This window comes from Bactrocera tryoni, unplaced genomic scaffold (assembly GCF_016617805.1).
Source record: "Bactrocera tryoni isolate S06 unplaced genomic scaffold, CSIRO_BtryS06_freeze2 scaffold_7, whole genome shotgun sequence".
Lineage (NCBI taxonomy): Eukaryota > Metazoa > Arthropoda > Insecta > Diptera > Tephritidae > Bactrocera > Bactrocera tryoni.
Genome location: NW_024396366.1, coordinates 15,289,503 through 15,309,254, shown reverse-complemented (window position 1 = coordinate 15,309,254; position 19,752 = coordinate 15,289,503). Strand labels below are relative to the sequence as shown.

General features: G+C 33.4%; 1 protein-coding gene across 1 annotated transcript in view; it reads right to left on the bottom strand.

The window, feature by feature from the left end:
- The window catches only part of LOC120781748 (cAMP-dependent protein kinase catalytic subunit 1), a 77,082-nt gene extending 57,593 nt beyond the window's left edge, over positions 1-19,489 (bottom strand). Inside the window, exon 1 of the mRNA XM_040113980.1 lies at positions 19,297-19,489. The gene's annotated coding sequence lies outside the window, so the exon portion shown is untranslated. The remainder of the gene's footprint in view (positions 1-19,296) is intronic.
- Positions 19,490-19,752: the final 263 nt, after the last annotated feature.

Sequence of the window (19,752 nt, the reverse complement as noted above, 5' to 3'; positions counted from 1 at the left end):
CGAAAACGCTTATAGGTAGTATATGGAAGTTGGGGTAGTATCGACCAAATTTTATCTATTATACCGCATACTATTAACATGTCACATACTAAAAAACTAATCATATAGAGTAAAGTCAATTGGATGTTCGAAAATCCTTATATTACTTATATTGGATGTAAGTCAATTTTTTGCTGATTTTTTTTTTTTTTTTTTTTTTTGACAGAAAGATACACTGTTATGAGTAAAGCACGCTCTCATTTTCATTAGATAACTCACATATTGGGTGATATATGCGGTACAAAGTCACCAGGGAGTTCGAAAACTTTATATTAGGTATATGGCCAGATACAACCCATTTTTGACATACAGACATACTATTGTCAGAGAAGGATTATCCCTGATTTTCAATTATATAACTCTTACATTGACCAATATTTTTGAACAAAAGTCAACTATAGGTACTAGAGTCCAAATAATAGCCATCTAGGGGCTTGAACAATTTTCGCTGGATTTGAACAATTTTCAGTTATAAGATGGCATACACTAAACACATTATTCGTTCAAAGTTGTATCCTGTTATATTAATTGCTTCCTGCTTGTTTACTCGAAAGCGAAAGAATAAAGTGGAATTTAATATTGTGTTATATGGGAAGCAAGCGAGGGTGTAGTGCGGTTTCGCCAATTTTCACACTGTGACATAGAAATATGCGAAGAACACGTACTTAATGTAGTCGAAATCGGTGGGTTTGCCGACCAAATTTGTTATTTCACCAAAAAATGGGCGGTACCACGACCATTGTCCACTTTTACACCGACTCCCATAAAGCATTCTCATACCATCATGGAAGTGAAATTGTCTCTAGCGTAAATAGTTATTGATTTATTGCACTTTTAGTAGTTTTGAACAATACCCTTATATGGTGGTGAACGGGGTTATCTGCCGTTTTCATAAATTTTTACAGTGTCGATAGAAGTTCTTAATGAGGTATTCTACTCTAGAATTTTGAAAAATTCGATTTTTTTTCATATATTTAAAGTTTAGACCCTTAAGAACATATCCTCCAAAGGATTTTTAATAATTAAAATTATTTTAAGAGCTACAGTTACTTTAGTGACGCAGTACCTAGCCCGGTTCGGCCGTATCGAATTTTTTAAACGCGTTTTTCTCGAAACTACTTTTTTCCACACGGTACCGGCATTATCTCAAGTTCTATACAACCGATTTACTTGAAATTTTGTGTGAACCTTCTTTATATAATCCTTTATCGTTCCGATAAGCATCGTGTCAAAATTTTTACACCTGTCGCTCCCCCCCTCCAATTATTTTAATTTTAGATTTTTTTTTGTAAAATTTTCTTTTTGTATTCTTAAGATATCAATGAAAACACCAAAAAAATGGATAGTAAAAATATTAATTGCCTTTTTTTTACGACTCTTTAAAAATTACCTGATAGAATACCCCCTTAAAATATTTGCGTTCAGCATATTTGGTTGTTGTAGCTTTAGTAGTTTAAGAGATATGTATGTACACTAAACTAATGAGATGTTTCCCTCTGCCAAATTACAGTTTTACATCTCAATTTATTGCTTAGTTATGGCACTTTGTGGTGACAGGAAACGATTATTTTACATAAGGCTCGCATAGGTAGCCAAAAAATATCCGTTTGAATCCCCATCATCGCCAGTGAAAAGTCCACAAGAGCCACGAATGAGAAACCTTCCTTTAGATGACGACTCTTGTAAACGTAGTAAGGATTACGATTTAAGGGCTAGTACGTGGAATATCCGGTCCCTTCTTTGTTAAAGTACCGCTGCCCAGCTAGTTGATGTCCTCGTTATAGCATAAGCTGTCCAAAAAATCCGATGGCCGGGACAAGGACTGAGGCAAGTAGCTCATTGTGGCATTTACTACAGTGGCCAAGAGCGCAAATTAGGTGTGGGATTGGGTTTGATTTCGCCCGAGCCCGAAATATAGTTATCTCTAGTACTAGATTCCAGCACAGGAACATTCCTAAAGTTACCTGTCTGTCTTCGGATCTAAAAGCCATCAACTAGATGGATAATGCTGTGATAGACGAAAAACGTCTAATTATCGACTCGGAGCAGTTCGACGTCGAGAAGATGCAAATCACAACAGAGAGCCGAACGAATTTACTCTCTACTTGCACTCCTGCTCTCTGAGAGCACTCATCAGCAACTCGGTATAAGGGAACTGTGGGACGGCATTTCAAGCCCCTTATGTAAAGCTGCAAAAGAAACCATTGGTTTTTGGAAAAGGCAAAAGAGCAGCTGGTACGATGAGTAGTGTCGTAACGCTTTATCGAGTAAGAAGACTATCTCGATTTCGGGAATAAAATGGGTATGTACGGATAGAGAGGGTCCTCCAGATCAAGGAAATATTTATATATATATAGTTGCCGCTGACTTATGGTTTTTGAGATATGTGCATTTAAAATTAAAAAATTCAACTATTTAAAGTCGGTGTTTCTCCGATTTATAAAGAGTTTTACACTTATATTTTTAACTTTTATATCCACAAACTCTTCACTAAAAAAAAAGCTTAACACCAGGAGACGGTGAACCTGATTCCCCAATCGATGTCAATGAAGCAGATGCTCCGTTGCCCAACCATGAAGAAGTTCGAATAGCAATTACCCGTCTGAAAAACAACAAACGGCGGGACTGATGGATTGCCGATCGAGCAATTCCAATACGGGGCGAAGAACTGTAAGGAGCACGCATCTTCAGCTTCTTTGGAGAATATGGTCGGGCGAAACGATGCCCAAGGATTGGAATAAATGTGGGTGCATTCTAGAATAACAAAATGTGTGTGTAAGTGTAGAGGAAGTTTTCCTTTTATAACCACTAACACTTCACTAATTCGCGTCTAACCATTGATTTTATATTAAATAGTGCAAAATAACTTTTACTCAACAATTATCTTTTATTGCTCACATAATAACAAAAAGATAGCATTCTAACATATAATCAGTGTAAGTTTACCAAGATATTTTACAAAGGAACCAAAAGAACACATAATACCCCCATGGCAGGAAACAAATAACACATTATTAGTTTTTCTGGCAGAATTCATTTCACCATTGGAGGTCTTAGGCCGCGCTTCAAAAAAATAACACTGGCCGATCCAACACCGCGTTTGATATAGAGAAAGGAATTTCTGAAAGATTTTACTTTGCTCTTCACACGATAATGAATTTTGTATTGACTATATACATTTTCTTAGTAATTTATTTTTATTCGTACAAAATATGGTAACACTAATTTTTTGTAATAATTAGAACAACTATGCGAACAATTAAAAAGTGAAAAACAAAAGCTTAAAGAACAAAATAATCGCCCACTTGTACCCAATTATAGTCAATCACAATACGAAACTGATGTAGAAGAATCTGGAAACAGATTGCCGAAGCTTCACCAGAAGTGATCATAAAAACAATATTTTATCATCGAATGGCGAAAGCCACACAATTAAATATGAAAAATCGAAGTATGAACCGCGGCCTCCATCTATTATGATTTCTAATATCGCTAATTATAAAAAACTAAATAACCTAATTAAAGATAATACTAAATGTGCATTTTTATTAAAACTATTAAATAACGACATTCATAAAGTAAACGTTACATCAAGTAGTGACTATAGATCGGTGACAAAAATGTTGTCAGACTCGAGAGCTTCATGGTATTTCTTTGAAGACAAACAAACGCGCCCAATAAAAGAACAAGGTTTAAATGTTATCAACGTCGTAAATAAACTCAAGTGGAAAACACGAGAACCTTTAAACATATTTTTAGCTACTTTTAATTCTAATGAAGAAACGCAAATGGACTATTAAAACACCAAGAAGAGCTTCAACTTATTTTACAAAACGAGAAAATAGATGTATGTCTAATACAAATAAGTATATATAATGATTTTACAAGACACTGTCATATAACTTTAAAAAGCTACGATATCTATCACACAATCCACCTTAGTAATGGTGCGAGAAAAGGCATTGCAAAAACAGCATTAAACATTATGAGGATAGAAAAATCAGTACGCACAATATTGAGACCACAACTATTACATTAGAGAGATACAAAATCCTCATTGAAGAATATAAAAACTTCTCAACATACATCCACAGAAATTTATTATGGGGGGCGACTTTAATGCGAAACATTTTTACTGGGGATCTCACCTAACGGCAGCTAAAAGGCGAGACTTACACCAGGCAGCTCCCCATTATATCTAATATTTAAGAAAACAGTTATTAAAAGAGATTTTATTTTGAAGCTATATAATAAAAATACGGAATGGATTTCGTTCAAACAAATACTTCAGACAGAATAAAGTGTCCGCAAATCACAACTAGAGTTAGAAGAAGTTCAACAAGCAGCTTGGGATAGTACTCTGGATATAAAGCGGAAAAATATAGGTTCAAATTACTCTAAAGAAATAAAAATCCTCCTAATTAGGAAAAGAAAGTTACGACGGAAATGGCAACAAACAGGCTCGCCACTCGACAAAACCAACCTTAATAAGGCAACACCTGAATTAAAACGAAAAATCGCTCGTATTAAGAATGAGTCAATTAATAAATATTTATCACATCTATCCGCTGACAAAAAAGATGATTACGAAGTATCTGAAACGTCCAACAAACGACGTTGCACCATTAAAACATACTTCCAATACATGGGCTAGAAGTGATTGTGATAAAGCTAATGCATTTGCAAAACACCTAGCTGAAATCTTTCGTCCAAATGAGAATAGTGAAATCGCGTTCCTCAGTAGAATTCAACAGGATCATGCAACAATTCCAGCAATCGCCATTTGTAAACTTAAAAGTGAAATTAAAAAGCTTAAAGTTAAAAAAGCAGCTGAACTCGGTCTAATTACAGTTGAAGTGTTAAAGCAGGTATCATACAAATGTTAAATGAAGCTCACCTATCTTTTCAATATAGCAATCCGTCTGAAACATTTTTCCAAGCCTTTGGAAAGTTGCCGATGTTGTTATGGTTTCTAAGCCAGGAAAGAATCCTCATGTAGTCTAGTCATATAGACTAGTTTCACTACTTCTAAAAATCTCAAAACTTTTTGAAAAATTAATTTATTAAAGATTAAAATCAATAATTGACGAAAAGCAGTTAACCCCATCGCATTAGTTCGGTTTTTGAAAAAAGTACTCAACAATAGAACAAATTCATAGAATAACATTCGAAATAGAAAAATCCCTGGAGGATGGAAACGTATGCTCAGCTGTATTCCTTGACGTTGCGAAAGCGTTCGACAAGGTGTGGCAAGAAGTCTTGTCACTTAAATCATGTCTTCCGATTGAGTATTGTGCTCTTTTAGAATCATATATAACCTTGCGATTTTTCCGACTAAAACAAGGAAATGAATTCTCTAAACTAAAAGAAATTGAAACATATTCTATATACAAGAGACTTAGCACAAAACAGTACCACTTTTGCTGATGACACCGCAATACTATGCGTCGAAAAAACAGCAAAAAACAAGAAAAAACGTTAACTTCGGCGGCACCGAAGCTAATATATCCTACACAGGTGCATTTCTTTTAGTAACTATATGTTCAGTTTGTATGGAAGCTATATGCTATAGTAATCCGATCTGAACAATTTTTTCGGAGATTACATTGTTGCCTTAGAAAATAATCGATACCAAATTTCATGAATATATCTTGTCAAATGCAAAAGTTTTCCATACCAGCACTAAATTCCGATCGTTCAGTTGGTATGGCAGCTAAATGCTATAGTAAGCCGATCTGAACAATTTCTTCGGAGATTACATTGGTGTTTTAGAAAATAATTTATACCAAATCTCGTGAATATATCTCGTCAAATGCAAAAGTTTTCCATACCAGCATTTGATTCCGATCATTCAGTTTGTATGGCATCTATATGCTATAGTGAGCCGATCTGAACAATTTCTTCCGATATTACAATATTTCTATAAACAATAACTCACACCGAATTTCGTGAAGATACGTTGTCAAATGTGAAAGTTTTCCATACAAGATCTTGATTCCGATCGTTCAGTTTGTATGGCAACTATATGTTATAGTGGTCCGATATTGGCAGTTCCGACAAATGAGCAGCTTCTTGAAGAGAAAATGACGTTTGCAAAATTTGAAAACGATAACTGAGGGACTAGTTCGTATATATACAGACAGACAGACGGACAGACAGACAGACGGACGTGGCTAAATCGACTCAGCTCAACATACTGATCATTTATGTATATATGTACTTTATAAGGTCTCCGACGCGTAAGTTGGACTAAAAAATGGTGGCAAATCGGTTCATGTAAATTTTACAAACAAAAGAATCACTGGGTCGGCTTTAGTATACCATCCCACGATTTCAGGGTTAAAAGTGGTATGGTTGGATAGAGCTGATGTTCCAGATTAAGAATACCTACCTCACACAAATAATTATATGTGCATAAGTAGGTTTCCTGTTTTTCGCCATATATGAAAAACTATCCCGTTTCTGAAATTGAGCAATTCTTTGGTGATATGTTGTTGTTGTGAAATGACCAAAATTTTTGCTATCTCCTTTCATTCGTTGTACCGTTGCTTTCAAAATGTGCGTGAGCTTTCGGTGCTGCGTAGTAAATAATTATATGTGCACATCAGTGCGAAATGATTGCAACTGCTGATAATAGCGTTTTCGGAAGTTAAGTTGCAAAAATTAGTTTGAGATATTTATTATATATTTTATATTTTTTATGTAATTGTTCAAAGTGGTGAAATTAATTTAAATATTTCGATATTGGTTAGTTAACATGCCTCATGAAACCAGTTTGACAGACCATGAACAAGGTATCATTAAAGGAATGCATGATAGCGGTGCGAATATCACTAATATCGCAGAAAAAGTAAACCGGCACTGGAACTGCATCTCTAATTACCTAAAAAATTTAAATTAATATGGTAAAATTTGACGAAGTGGGCGGAAAAGCAACATTGATTTGCGTTGCAAACGGCAAATACAAGGACTTGCTGTGGTTGATTTAATGAGTAGCGAAAAAATTCAAGGTCGTATGGGTCTCCAAATAACTGATAGTCGAATAGTGCAAATAATCCATAAAAATCCATTACTGAAACATACCTCCATGGTGCCTAAATCCAAGCCTTCATAACGACACTTGAAGGCTCGCATGAAGTTTGCACATAAGTACCGTTTTTGATGCTAAGAATGGCATAACGTAATTTTTAGTAATGAAAAGAAGTTCAATCTAGATGGCCTTGATAGTTGCAAAAGATATTGGAGAGATATGCGCCAGGATCGGCGATCCTGTTTTAAGCGAGGGTTTGGTGGTGGCAGTGGGATGGTATAGGCTGCGTTCTGCCATAGGGGAAAGCCATATACATATGTGCTACACTCTACCCTAATGAATATTCAAATATATGTGGGTTTTCTGTAGAGTGAGTTAATAGAATTTGGTGGCAATTTATAAGGCAGCGACAAGACTTTTCAGTAGGACAATGCTTCAATACACACAGTTTAGGCCACCAAATACATCTTTACGGGGCGAAAAATTCCTGTATTGGACTGGTCCGCCTTAAGACTGGGCCTAAATCCATTTGAGATCCTCTGGAGTCTCGTCTCTGACAAAGTGTTCAAGAACAGTTTGAGACAGCAAGGACATTAAAAAGGCAATTGTCCCAGAATGGGCCAATATTGATCCAGCCCACCTTAAATCCTTGGTGGTTTAGATACCATCCCGACTTAATTCCGTAATACTGAAAAATGGTAATAATATTGGCTATTAATATCATATATACATAATCATTAAGAATATTAAAAAAATAAAAATTAAATGTGCACATATAAATATTTAGTACTAAGACAATTTTTGATTTAACTTCCTTATTACATATATTTGAAATTTGTCACCACTTTATGTTTTTATTTTGCAAACTTCATCCCAAAATTTTGATATCAGGTTTTGTACTTTTTTAATCAAGAAAATACATAATGCACATATAATTATTTGTAATATATATTGTAATTAATTGTGTATATATAATTATTGCCGCCGCAAACTTATAGTTTTCGAGATATTTGCATTTAAAGTTGAAAATTTTGCAAATTTTATCTTGCTATTTCTCGATTTCTAGTAATTATTTCTTTCATATTATGCACTTTTTATACACTTACACTTCACTACATTGTTTCTACATATTTATTTTTCAGTAATTATTTTGATATTTGTTTAAAATAAGCATTTTATATTTTACACAAATTTCATTACATGCACAATAACAAAAGTGTACCGTGTTGACAGATAATAACTGTTGCCATAACACTTTTATCAAACGAATAATAAATAGGTTTATACCACAAATACATAATTCGTTATCTTCTTGCTATGCTTTATGAGTAAAAAGCAATAAAGAGATTTACTGGAAAAAAACTTGACACATCCCGGTGTTGGATCGGCCAGGGTTATTTTTTTTTGAAGCGCGGGCGAAGGCCGCCAACGCAAAAAGGGATTTTACTCGAAAAAAACCTGACACACCCCGGTGTTGGATCGGCCAGGGTTATTTTTTTTGAAGTGCGGCCGAAGGCCGCCAACGCAAAAAGGAGTTTTACTCAACAAAAACCTGACACACCCTGGTGTTGGCACACCCCGGTGTTGGATCGGCCAGGGTTATTTTTTTTTTGAAGCGCGGCAGAAGGCCGGCAACGCTAAAAGGAATTTCACTCGAAAAAAACCTGACAGACCCCGGTGTTGGATCGGCCAGGGTTATTTTTTTTTGAAGCGCTAAAAGGAATTTTACTCAAAAAAAACCTGACAGACCCAGGTGTTGGATCGTCCAGAGTTATTTTTTTCCTGCATTTGAGTTTTTTTTTTATTTATTTTTATTGTTTTCAATCGTTTGGGATACGGTAACACTTTCTATTTGACAACACGGAACACATATTGTTATTGTGCGTGTAATATTTATGTAAAATATAAAATGCTTATTTTAAGCAAATATCTGAATAATAAATATAAAATAAATATGTAGAAATATTGTAGTGAAGTGTAAGTGTATAAAAAGTGCTTAATTTGAAAAAAAAAGTTACCATAAATCGAGAAATTGCTTAATTAAATTTGCGAAATTTTCAAATTTAAACGCAAATATCTCGAAAACTATAAGTTTGCGGCGGCTATTATTATATATTTTCTTTTTTTAGATGCTTTTTATTGATATTCTAAGAATACAAAACATAAATAATATAAGAAAAAAAATTAAATTACAAAATAATTAAAAAAAAAATATATATACCGCTAGAGGGCTAGACAGCTGACGTGTTTATTTTTATCGCTCGTCAAAATACAAATAATAGTATTGTTTAATTAATTTAACGTTGTTAATTTATAGTGTGCTAAGTGTTAAATAACATTACAAGCCGCCAGTAAATCAATCTAATTATTAAATCGTAGTATTATTAACTAATCAATATGCCTCCTAAAAAACAAAACGTGACTGTACACACGTGCAGCACCTGCTCTCTAAATATTAAGGAAAATCAAGCAAGTCTTATGTGTGCATCCTGTCGTACATGGGTACATCTTAAATGTACCACCTTGTCAACAAAAGAATTCAACGAGATCCCTCGCATCACTAAAAAGAATGGTCCCACATGGAAATGTGATTCCTGCAAAAGTGAGGTTAGCATAATTATTCCTGAGGATGCAGTTGATACCTCGGACGATGACACGGTAACAATGAATAAAATTAATGACTTGTTTGAAAAGAAACTTCAATCCCTTGCAGTCTCTTGCAGACAGCTTTGCAGCCAAATTTGATCGTTTCAAGACATCTATGGAAGGTAATGTGGCTAGCATCAGAGACGAGGTGAATAAAATTGCTAAGCAAAATAACACATTAACTGACAAGTGTACTCGTCTTAATAACAGGATTGCATTAGTGGAGGAAAAACTCAAGTCTCATCCTGATTTGTCTGTATCCACTGAGGATATTATTGCTGAACTGGCTGAACGGGAAAAACGCCAATCAAATGCAATAGCCATGAATGTGGCTGAATCAATAAAAGTCGATGGTCAAGATCGTTTGGAGGAAGATAGAACAAAAGTCCTCGCAGCACTACCACCCAGTCTCGCTAGCAACACAATGAATTTTAGAATACGGCGACTTGGTCGTCCGTTAGCTGGCCGTACACGGCCGTTACTCATTGAAACACCAACACCAGATGATGCGTTAACTATTCTCAAATGGAAATCAACAGCTGAAGCAGAAGGACCTCAGATTACCTTCAAGTCTGACTTAACACTTCTTAAAAACCTAAGAGCTGAACTTGACGCCATAATAAAGGGTGGTGATTTAACAAAAACCATTAAATATATCAATTTCATTCCTAAGATCGTTACTAAGAATTTTCGCCCGCTCACCAAGAAGAACCCATCCAACAGCGCTGATAATAAATTATCAGAAAGTGAGGGGACTGAGAACAAAACTAAACAGGTTCCTAACATCGTCGTCAGCCAATAACACTTAAGTATTTTGTATCACCGAGTCTTGGCTCCATCCAGCTGTACTAGATGGTGAAATTATAGATAATACTTATTCAATTTACAGGAAAGATAGAAACCCTTCAACCAGTGGGTATATACGTGGCGGAGGAGTATTTATAGCAATAAAACGCTCATTTCAATCTGAGCTCATCACAACTCCTGACAATAGTTTGGAGCAAGTATTTATTAAGGTTAAGTGCAATACTTTAGATATAATAATCGGATGTGTTTATCTGCCATCACAGTCAACACATGAAGTTTATAACACTCATCTTCACCAAATATCTTACCTGAGAGAAAAATTTAAAAATGCCAAGCTCGTTGTCATAGGTGATTACAACTTTCCCCGCCTTGACTGTGAAAACTTACTATATGAGGTCTATGCATCGCTGGGATGCACACAATTCAACGACATTCTAAATGAACATCAAGGATTGCTGGACCTTTGTTTCTCCAATTTTGATGTCAGCATTCAAAATACCCAGTCCATCACGTCTTTAGAGAAATATCACCCAGCTCTAGAAGTCACAATAGACATATTACCTGATTTTAGCCAGCTAATATACCATCGTTATCATTTAAAAAAGCGGACTACGCAAGTCTAAACACATTTTTCTTAACGACCGATTGGTCACAGTTATACAGTCATGAATCTCTAGACGATAAAGTCAATTATTTGTACAAGATAATCAAAGATGGTATCTCGCTCCACGTACCAGTCTATATAAATAAGCTAAGTAATTATCCATGTTGGTTCTCAACTGAATTAATTCGCAAAGTCAGGCTAAAAAAGGCAGCTCATTCAATATATAAAAACAAAGAATCCAGTCAGACCTATAAAAAATTTAGCCAACTCAGACGCGAATGCAAAGAACTCAGTGTGAGGAAGTCAGCAACTTATTCGCTGCTTTCTTTAAAAGTGTATATCAGACAGAGGTACAGCAGCCAGGATTTGTCCCTACACGCGACTTTAGATAACTTAGAGGTAACCACTGACAATGTCTTTAGATCAATTTCATCATTAAATCCTAAAAAAGGTGCGGGACCTGATGGGATCCCCCCTGGAATACGGCTCAGTTGTTTGGTCTCCATATACAGATATTCTGATCAGTAGAGTTGAGAAAGTCCAGAGAAAAATGTGTAAGATATTAATTTATCATCATGCCCAGCCAACGCGGAACATCTCTATGGAGGAAATCTGCTGTCAGTACAAAATTAATAGTCTTAGGCCGTCAAATTGCTGATCTGGCCTTTTTCTATAAAGTGGTGAATGGACTCATTGATGCACCTGAGATCAACAGTAGTTTCGAATTTGCACCTGTAAATTTAACACTAAGACGCAAACGTCTGCTTAAAATCACTAAATCCACTAAAAACTATGTTGTGAATGGACCGCTCAATCGCATTGCAAACCTTGTCAACTCGCTACATAACGACCTGGATTTCTATGGAGGAACATATAGTAACTTCATCACAGCCACGAAGAACAAGCTACTCAACTATCATTGATTAATCAAACTTGAATTTTATAACTAATATTATTACCCTTGTCTTGTTGTATTTTCCCTTATATTAAATATTAATTATTCAAATGTATATTGCCGATTGGCGTTAGTTTAATTAAATAAATAAATAAATAAATAAAAAAGTGCAGGTCGGCGAAGTAGAGACGATGAAACAAAGGTTTGTCCTGGTGTGCAGGATATAAATCCTTCCCGTGACCTAAAATTAAAATTTATGCGAAATCCGTGAAGGGTAAAAGTGTAGTTATCGAAACGTTTTTGAAAAAAAAACGAATATTTTTACAAAATGGCGTAGGTTTTAAAAAAAAGTTTCGTATTTTCCGTTTTTTGTGGTTCGGATTTTTTTAAAAATAAAAAAAATATATATATATTTGAGCAATTCACAGCCTGTCGTAAAGCATCGTAAAATTATAAAAAAACAAGTGTAAAAATTATAATTTTACGATGCTTTACGACAGGTTGTGAATTGAACAATTATTTAAGAAAGCTCTGTGTAAAATTTCATGTGAATCGGTTGAGTAGAACTTGAGATATCATGCACACCGTTTCTAGAATAGTTATGAGAAAAACGAGTTTAAAGTTTGAGAACTAGTCGCGCGCAGTCGGAGTCGGAGTCACAAAATAAGCTGTATCTCGGAAAATAATTTGAATTTCGAAAAATCCTCTTAGGAACATATACTATAAAAATATGAAAAAAAACGATTTTTTCGATTTTCTAAACCAGAATACCCCCTTATTATTATACTACATTTTCAAAACAAGGTGCTAAGAGACATTGTAAATGCTCCTTGGTACTGCAGAAACGCTGAAATTCATCGAGACCTAAGGGTGAATACCGTCGCCGAATAAATAAGGAGTCAGGCAGGTGCCCACTACAAAAGGCTTTATGCACATGAAAGTAACATAAAGGAGTTAATTATATACCATATATGTATGAATATTATTATTAATTTATATGTAATTTGTTTTTAAGTTATTCAAATCAAACTGCTGGTTAGTTTTTTGGGAAAACTTTAGTATACCCAGAATTTCGTGAATAACCTATAGTTTGTGAGATATACTATATGCGTTTAAATTTGTATCTGTATAAGGAAAAAGTGTTCACAACTCAAAACAATTATAGCTTGAAAAATCTTGAAAAGTATTTTTTATTATAGTTAATATAGAAAAAAGAATCCAGCGAAAATACAAACAAAGAAAAATCTTTGAAAATCTTACATATTTGGTGTTTAAGATGTGGCAACGCTCGTTTTCCTCATAATTGTAAACAATCTAACCTTTTCAACGATGAGTGTGCTAAGTGATTTTTAAATTAATAAAATTAGGTTAAATATAACAAAATAAAAGTGAAATATAAACTTATTTCAATGTTTAGAGTGTATATTTAAATATACGGTGAAAAATGTGAAAAGATTTAGTGAAACATTGTGAAATACTAAGTGTTATTAATACAAATTTTTGAATTTTTAATCGGGAATATTTTGAAAAATATATGAGTTAGGAACTTTATTTTTGAATATTCCTACTCAGGAGAAGCTCCCCTATCACTACATACCCCGGATAGAGGAGGTAACTTATTTTCAACATTTAACTTCTGTTGAATTATTTTTGCTCACGGAATAACAAAAGGGTTGCATTCTCACTAATAATCAGTGCTACCTTACGTTCATAGTTTGTGAGATATACTATAAGCGTTTAAATTTGTATCTGTATATATAAATAAAACAAATAATACCCCAGTGACAGGAAATACACAAGTATAACACATTAGTTATCCGCATAGAATTCTTACTGCGCTTCAAAATATTAACCCTCGGTCGGGCGTGCTCAGTTCTTTTGCGCTGAACTCCCTTTTGGTTTGGCGGTCTTCGGCCGCGCTTAAAAACATATCCCTGGCCGATCCAACACCCGGATTTATCAAGATAATGAGAATTCTGAAAGATTTTACATTACTCATCACACGATAATGAATTTAGTTATGACGTCATAATCTTTTCTTTTCTTATATTTATTCCATTACAAAATATGGTACACTAATTTTTTGCTTGTTTAGTTCTATATAGAATTAAAGTTCTTGCACTATTTGATATAAAATAAATCGTCTATCAGCACATACCCCATTTATATCGGAATTGGGCACAATTCCGATTTCTTTGGCGCCGCGATTTGAAGGTACAGTTGGAAATAGGAAGTCCTCCTGATTAAAAAATATCTAGGGTTATAGGTACCGCAAACGCTTAGTTTACGAGATATTCGACCTTAAAAATTCCCAAAATCGAACATTTCAACAAGCTATTTTACCACATTAAACTCACTTTACATTCACATTTTTCACTTCAAATTAATTAAATGAAACTATATACTTTTAAATAAATCCACATTTTACACTTTTAACAGTTTTTTTTTTACCGAAGAAATCTTTATTTGAAAAATTACATTTTACATACGTAGTGAACATCATGTGTGTTATAAAAATTACGACGAAATGGAGCGCTGCCATGTTATAATAAGGAAACTCGCTGAAACTCCTTTTTTCCCAAAAATTCCTCTATCCATTCATATGGATATGTTCTTTATTTAATTGGGTCGGCTTTAGTATACCATCCCACGATTTCAAGGTTAAAAGTGGTATGGTTAGATTGGGCTGATGCTCCAGATTAAGAAAATATATAATTATAGCCGCCGCAAACTTATAGTTTTCGAGATATATGCATTTAAAGTTGAAAATTTCGCAAATTTAATTTGGCAATTTCTCAATTTATAGTAACTTTTTCTTTTCATATTATGCACTTTTTATACACTTACACTTCACTACAATATTTCTACATATTTATTTTTTATTAATATTATAGATATTTGCTTAAAATAACCATTTTATATTTTACATAAATATTATTACACGCACAATAACAATAAGTGTTCCGTGTTGTCAAACAATAAGTATTGCCATATCTACACATTTATCAAACGAATAAAAAATCGGTTTATACGCCAAATACATAAATCATTATCCCTTTTCTTGCTATATGATGAGTAAAAATCAAAAAAGGAGTTTTACTCGAAAAAAAACCTGGAACACCCTGGTGTTGGCACACCCCGGTGTTGGATCGGCCAGGGTTATTTTTTTGAAGTGCGGCCGAAGGCCGCCAACGCAAAAGGAAGTTGTACTCAAAAAAAGCTGACACACCCAGGTGTTGGATCGGCCAGGGTTATTTTTTTTTTTTGAAGCGCGGCAGAAGGCCGGCAACGCAAAAAAGAGTTTTACTCGAAAAAAACTTGACACACCCTGGTGTTGGATCGGCCAGGGTTATGGTTTTTATAGGATGTTGATTCTCGTATTTGGGGTATAATCAGTTTACTTTATTTCTTTTAAATATTTTACAAATGATGTCGATAAGGTAACGCTGATTATATGACAGTTTGTAATTCATTTGTTATTCTTAAATAATCAAATTCAACAACAATTTAAATGTTTATTAAAAGCTATTTTTGCACTATATTATATAAAATAAATGTGTGCAAATGAATAAGTGATGTGTTAGCGTATATAAAAGTGAAAAATAGAAGTGCAAAATTAATTTTATATATCGAAAATATGTAATTAAAATATTGCAAATTTTCAACTTAAAACGCGAATAACTCGAAAACTATAAGCTTCCTGCGGCTATAACCATATATATTCGTGATCTGGAGAATCTCCTCTATCCGACCATACCCAATTTATTCCCGAAATCCTGGGATATTATACTAAAGCCGACCCAAATATCTAAATAATAAATATAAAATAAATATGTTAAAGTTACTATTTGGTTTGGTTTGGTTAAAGTCTCTCTAGAATCCTCACATAAAATGAGACATTGTCTACTTTTCCGGAAGAGAAATTGTGAAAAATATTTTGTTTTCTATTTCAATAATTAATTTTTAAAGTCATTTTGACAGAATATTTCGAAGAGCTTTTGTGTAAAAGCTTTTAGCAAAGTTTGTTACCTTTTTTTTAGCTGTGTTTATACAAATACCACAATGAAACATCATAGTATTGTTACCAGCAAAATACTACATTGCTCATATAGTATTTTGCTGGTATTTGGTGACACACATATGGTATTTGTACCATATATGGTATTGTTACTACATGTCTGCCTCAGGTATAAAGTTTCCCCATTTAATTTACTAAACAAATAAGAAATATTATATAGTAATATTATATATGTATATTGTCACCTTATATACAAAACAGCGTATTATCAAAAATAAATGGAAAGCGCTAACAGATATAATAAACAAAATTTAACCATTTTATAACGAAAACTCAAATTTTGTTTCAATATCAGTGCAAGATAACCAAAAAATATAACCACTTTGAAACGAAACTCAATATATTTTTTTTTTATTTTAACGCAGAAAAAAGTACTATGCGAAAGTACTTCAGTCACCCCGGGTATTCGCTCGACCAGGGTTATTTTTTAAAAGCGCGGGCGAAGGCGGCCAAAGCAGAAAGGAGTACTACGCAAAAGTACTTCAGTATAGTTAATATAGAAAAAAGAATCACGCGAAAAAACAAACAAAGAAAAATTGTTAAAAATCCTACATATTTGCTGTTTAAGATGTCGCAAGGCTCGTTTCCCTCATAACTATAAACAATCAAACCTTTTCAACGATGACTGTGCTAAGTGAAGTTTAAATTAATACATTTAGGTAAAATAAAGCAAAATAAAAGTGAACTTATTTCAATGTTTAGAGTGTATATTTAAATATACAGAGTGCAAAACGTGAAAAAATTTATTGTAACATAGAGAAATACCATGTGTTATTAGTGCAAATTTTTGAACATTTAATCGTGAATATTTTAAAAAATAAAAGTAATTTTTATATTTTTGGATATTTCTTGGGTTGGGTTTACTTTATTTTATCATTTTCACTGCTTATTCCTCTTAAATGCGTGCACGGATTTTTTTAAATTTATATAGCACGGATAGCCAATGAATTAAACTTTGGTTTAAATATAAATTTATTGTTAAAAGTTAATTTGTTTTTTAGATATAAGTAAGCAAAAAACGCACATTTTCACATTTGCTCAAACAATGGCTCTCTTCTTTTGAAGTTTTTGTTGCACTGCTTGCAAAAAATTTAACCAATTTAACACACATACATTCTTTGCAAAATATTTCATTGAATTAATGATAAATTATGAATTTTAAGTTGCAATTTTATGTACAATTTAATAAATAAAACAGCTTTCAATTACGTGTTATACTGTTCCTTGAAATGTAAGCAAAATTACTGAATATGAACTGTCAAACGACGAAGAAAATAAGCACAAAAGGAAGACAGTAATAACCCAACCAATCAAAATGGTAGGTCTTATATACATTTGGGTTACTTTACATAGGACTCGTTTCGGATCGAAGGTTGAAAGTATTAACAGAATACGTCCATATAACGAAAATTTGGAATAAAAAACCTGCGGCGCTTGTTTCAATGTAATATATCATACTGAAAATATAATGAAAATTTTGAATAAAAAATCGCGCGATTTTTTATTCCAAATTTTCGCCTGCGGCGCTTGTTTCAATGTAATATATTATAATGAAAATCGCGCGATTTTTTATTCAAAATTTTCGTTATATAGACGTAATATATTGCCCACTTTTCAGGGTTTTGTATAAATGGTTGGTTGGGTTATCTTGGTATTACCGATACATATACAATTTTTAATTTTCAGTGTTTTTATTATTTAAATAAATTGGATTTCCACTTTAATGCATTGAAATAATAAAAATAATAAACATAGAGTCACTCTATGCGTAAAAATACCTACATTTTATAATAATTTGTGAAAATTGCATGGAAAAACTGCGATTTTACACCATTTTCAGGAGGCTGCCCTAGAGCCCCCCGTTGTCCTAGAGGGGGAAGGGTGGTATTATTCAAAAGCTCCATTCAATACCTTTCAAATGAGGGGGGTAGCAAGCCCCCAGCCCCCTCCCCCTTTGCGCAAAACCTCTTCAAAATGATATACTAAACTAAACATTTCCCTATTTCTTCTGTGGAGAAGCTCCCCTATCCGCACATATATACGGAATTTTTTTTTTACCCCTCCGCCAAAGTAATCGGAATCGTGCCCGGAATTGTGCTGCAACTCTATATATATATATATATGTATATACTTGATCTGAGATGCTATCCTAGACCACAGCCCCGAGGTGTTTGTAGTTTTTTGTTTCGAACAACATTCGACCATGTTTCAAAAATAAAATACCCTGGTCGGACCAACCTAGACGTTTTCAGTCCTTTCGCGTTGAACTTCTTTTAGCGTGGCGACCTTCTGAAAGATTTTAAACTACTCACTACACGATAAAGAATTTTATATTGACGGTATATTTTTTTTTAATTTTTTATTCGTTTACAAAATATTGTAACACTTCGTTTTTGCTTGGTTGTAACCATTTTCGTAACTTATGAATAAATGGCTTTCAAAGAAAGCTAAATATGGAATTGAAGTTACTTTTTAAGAACAAAACAAATGGGTAGAACTGAACTATGGAAAAGTTAGTAGATATAACACTAAAAATATATGTATGTGCAAAATTCATTATAAATAACAGGAACACGCACTTGAAATAGCTGAAAATTTGAACTTTAAATGCAAATATGTCAAAAACTTATAGTGAGCGTCTACTATATGTACTTATATATTTTTTTAATCCTTATCCGTAGATACCCATATACCCGAAATCGGGCGATGCTATTCTAAAGTCCAGCCCCGAATAATCATGTTTTTGTTTATTTTCATTCCTTTTACAACGTATAGTAAGACTCTTTTTGATTGCTTGGTACCATTTTATTGTATGAAAAAATTTCACCCATTAATTTTTCTATAATTCTCTGCTGACCTTGACAACGACTTCTATACCCTATAGTTCAAAAAAAAAATTAAATTATACTGACAAGAAAAAGCATTCAAAGTTCTTAATGATGGTATTCTCAAATACCATTGCAATTTCCCATTTTCATATTTTAGAAGTTATTTATGTATTTATTATTGTAATATATAATTCTGTAGTATTAATATAAGCAAATACTTTTATAACATAAGATGGACTACTAAACAGATCAAATCTTTCATCAGATCAAAGCATATAAGGCATGTATATTATCGTTTTAAAATTCACCATTAAACAATTTCGTATATAAATTGATACATCATTAGTGATATTCCATTGTAAAACACACCTTGCACTTTTTTTCATTGTTTACCCCCTTACACTATTAAGATCAACGTTCACTAACGATCAACTTAGGATGTCGTCGGCCCACACAAGTTTTCTATTTTTACTTAAAATAAAAAAGTTCGTGTGCATCTATGAACTCTTCACATACTTAGCAAAATGGCGACTTTTCTACCAGCTTCACAAAAAAATTACTACACATACGACAATAAATATAATCGATTTTGAGTAAAATGAAATTTTTCTGATAGACAGATAATCGATACATTTCAAACCTGCCAATATTACTATCAGTCTCTGCAAGCCATAGTTTAACTCACACTTCCATCGTAGCAGAATTTAAGTCGCCTTTTGTTTTCTGTTTATATCCACAGTGTTATTAAAACAATAGTAAACGTGACATAGAAAAACTCGTCCAAAAATAGAATGAAAAATATCAGTAACATAGAAAAATTACGCC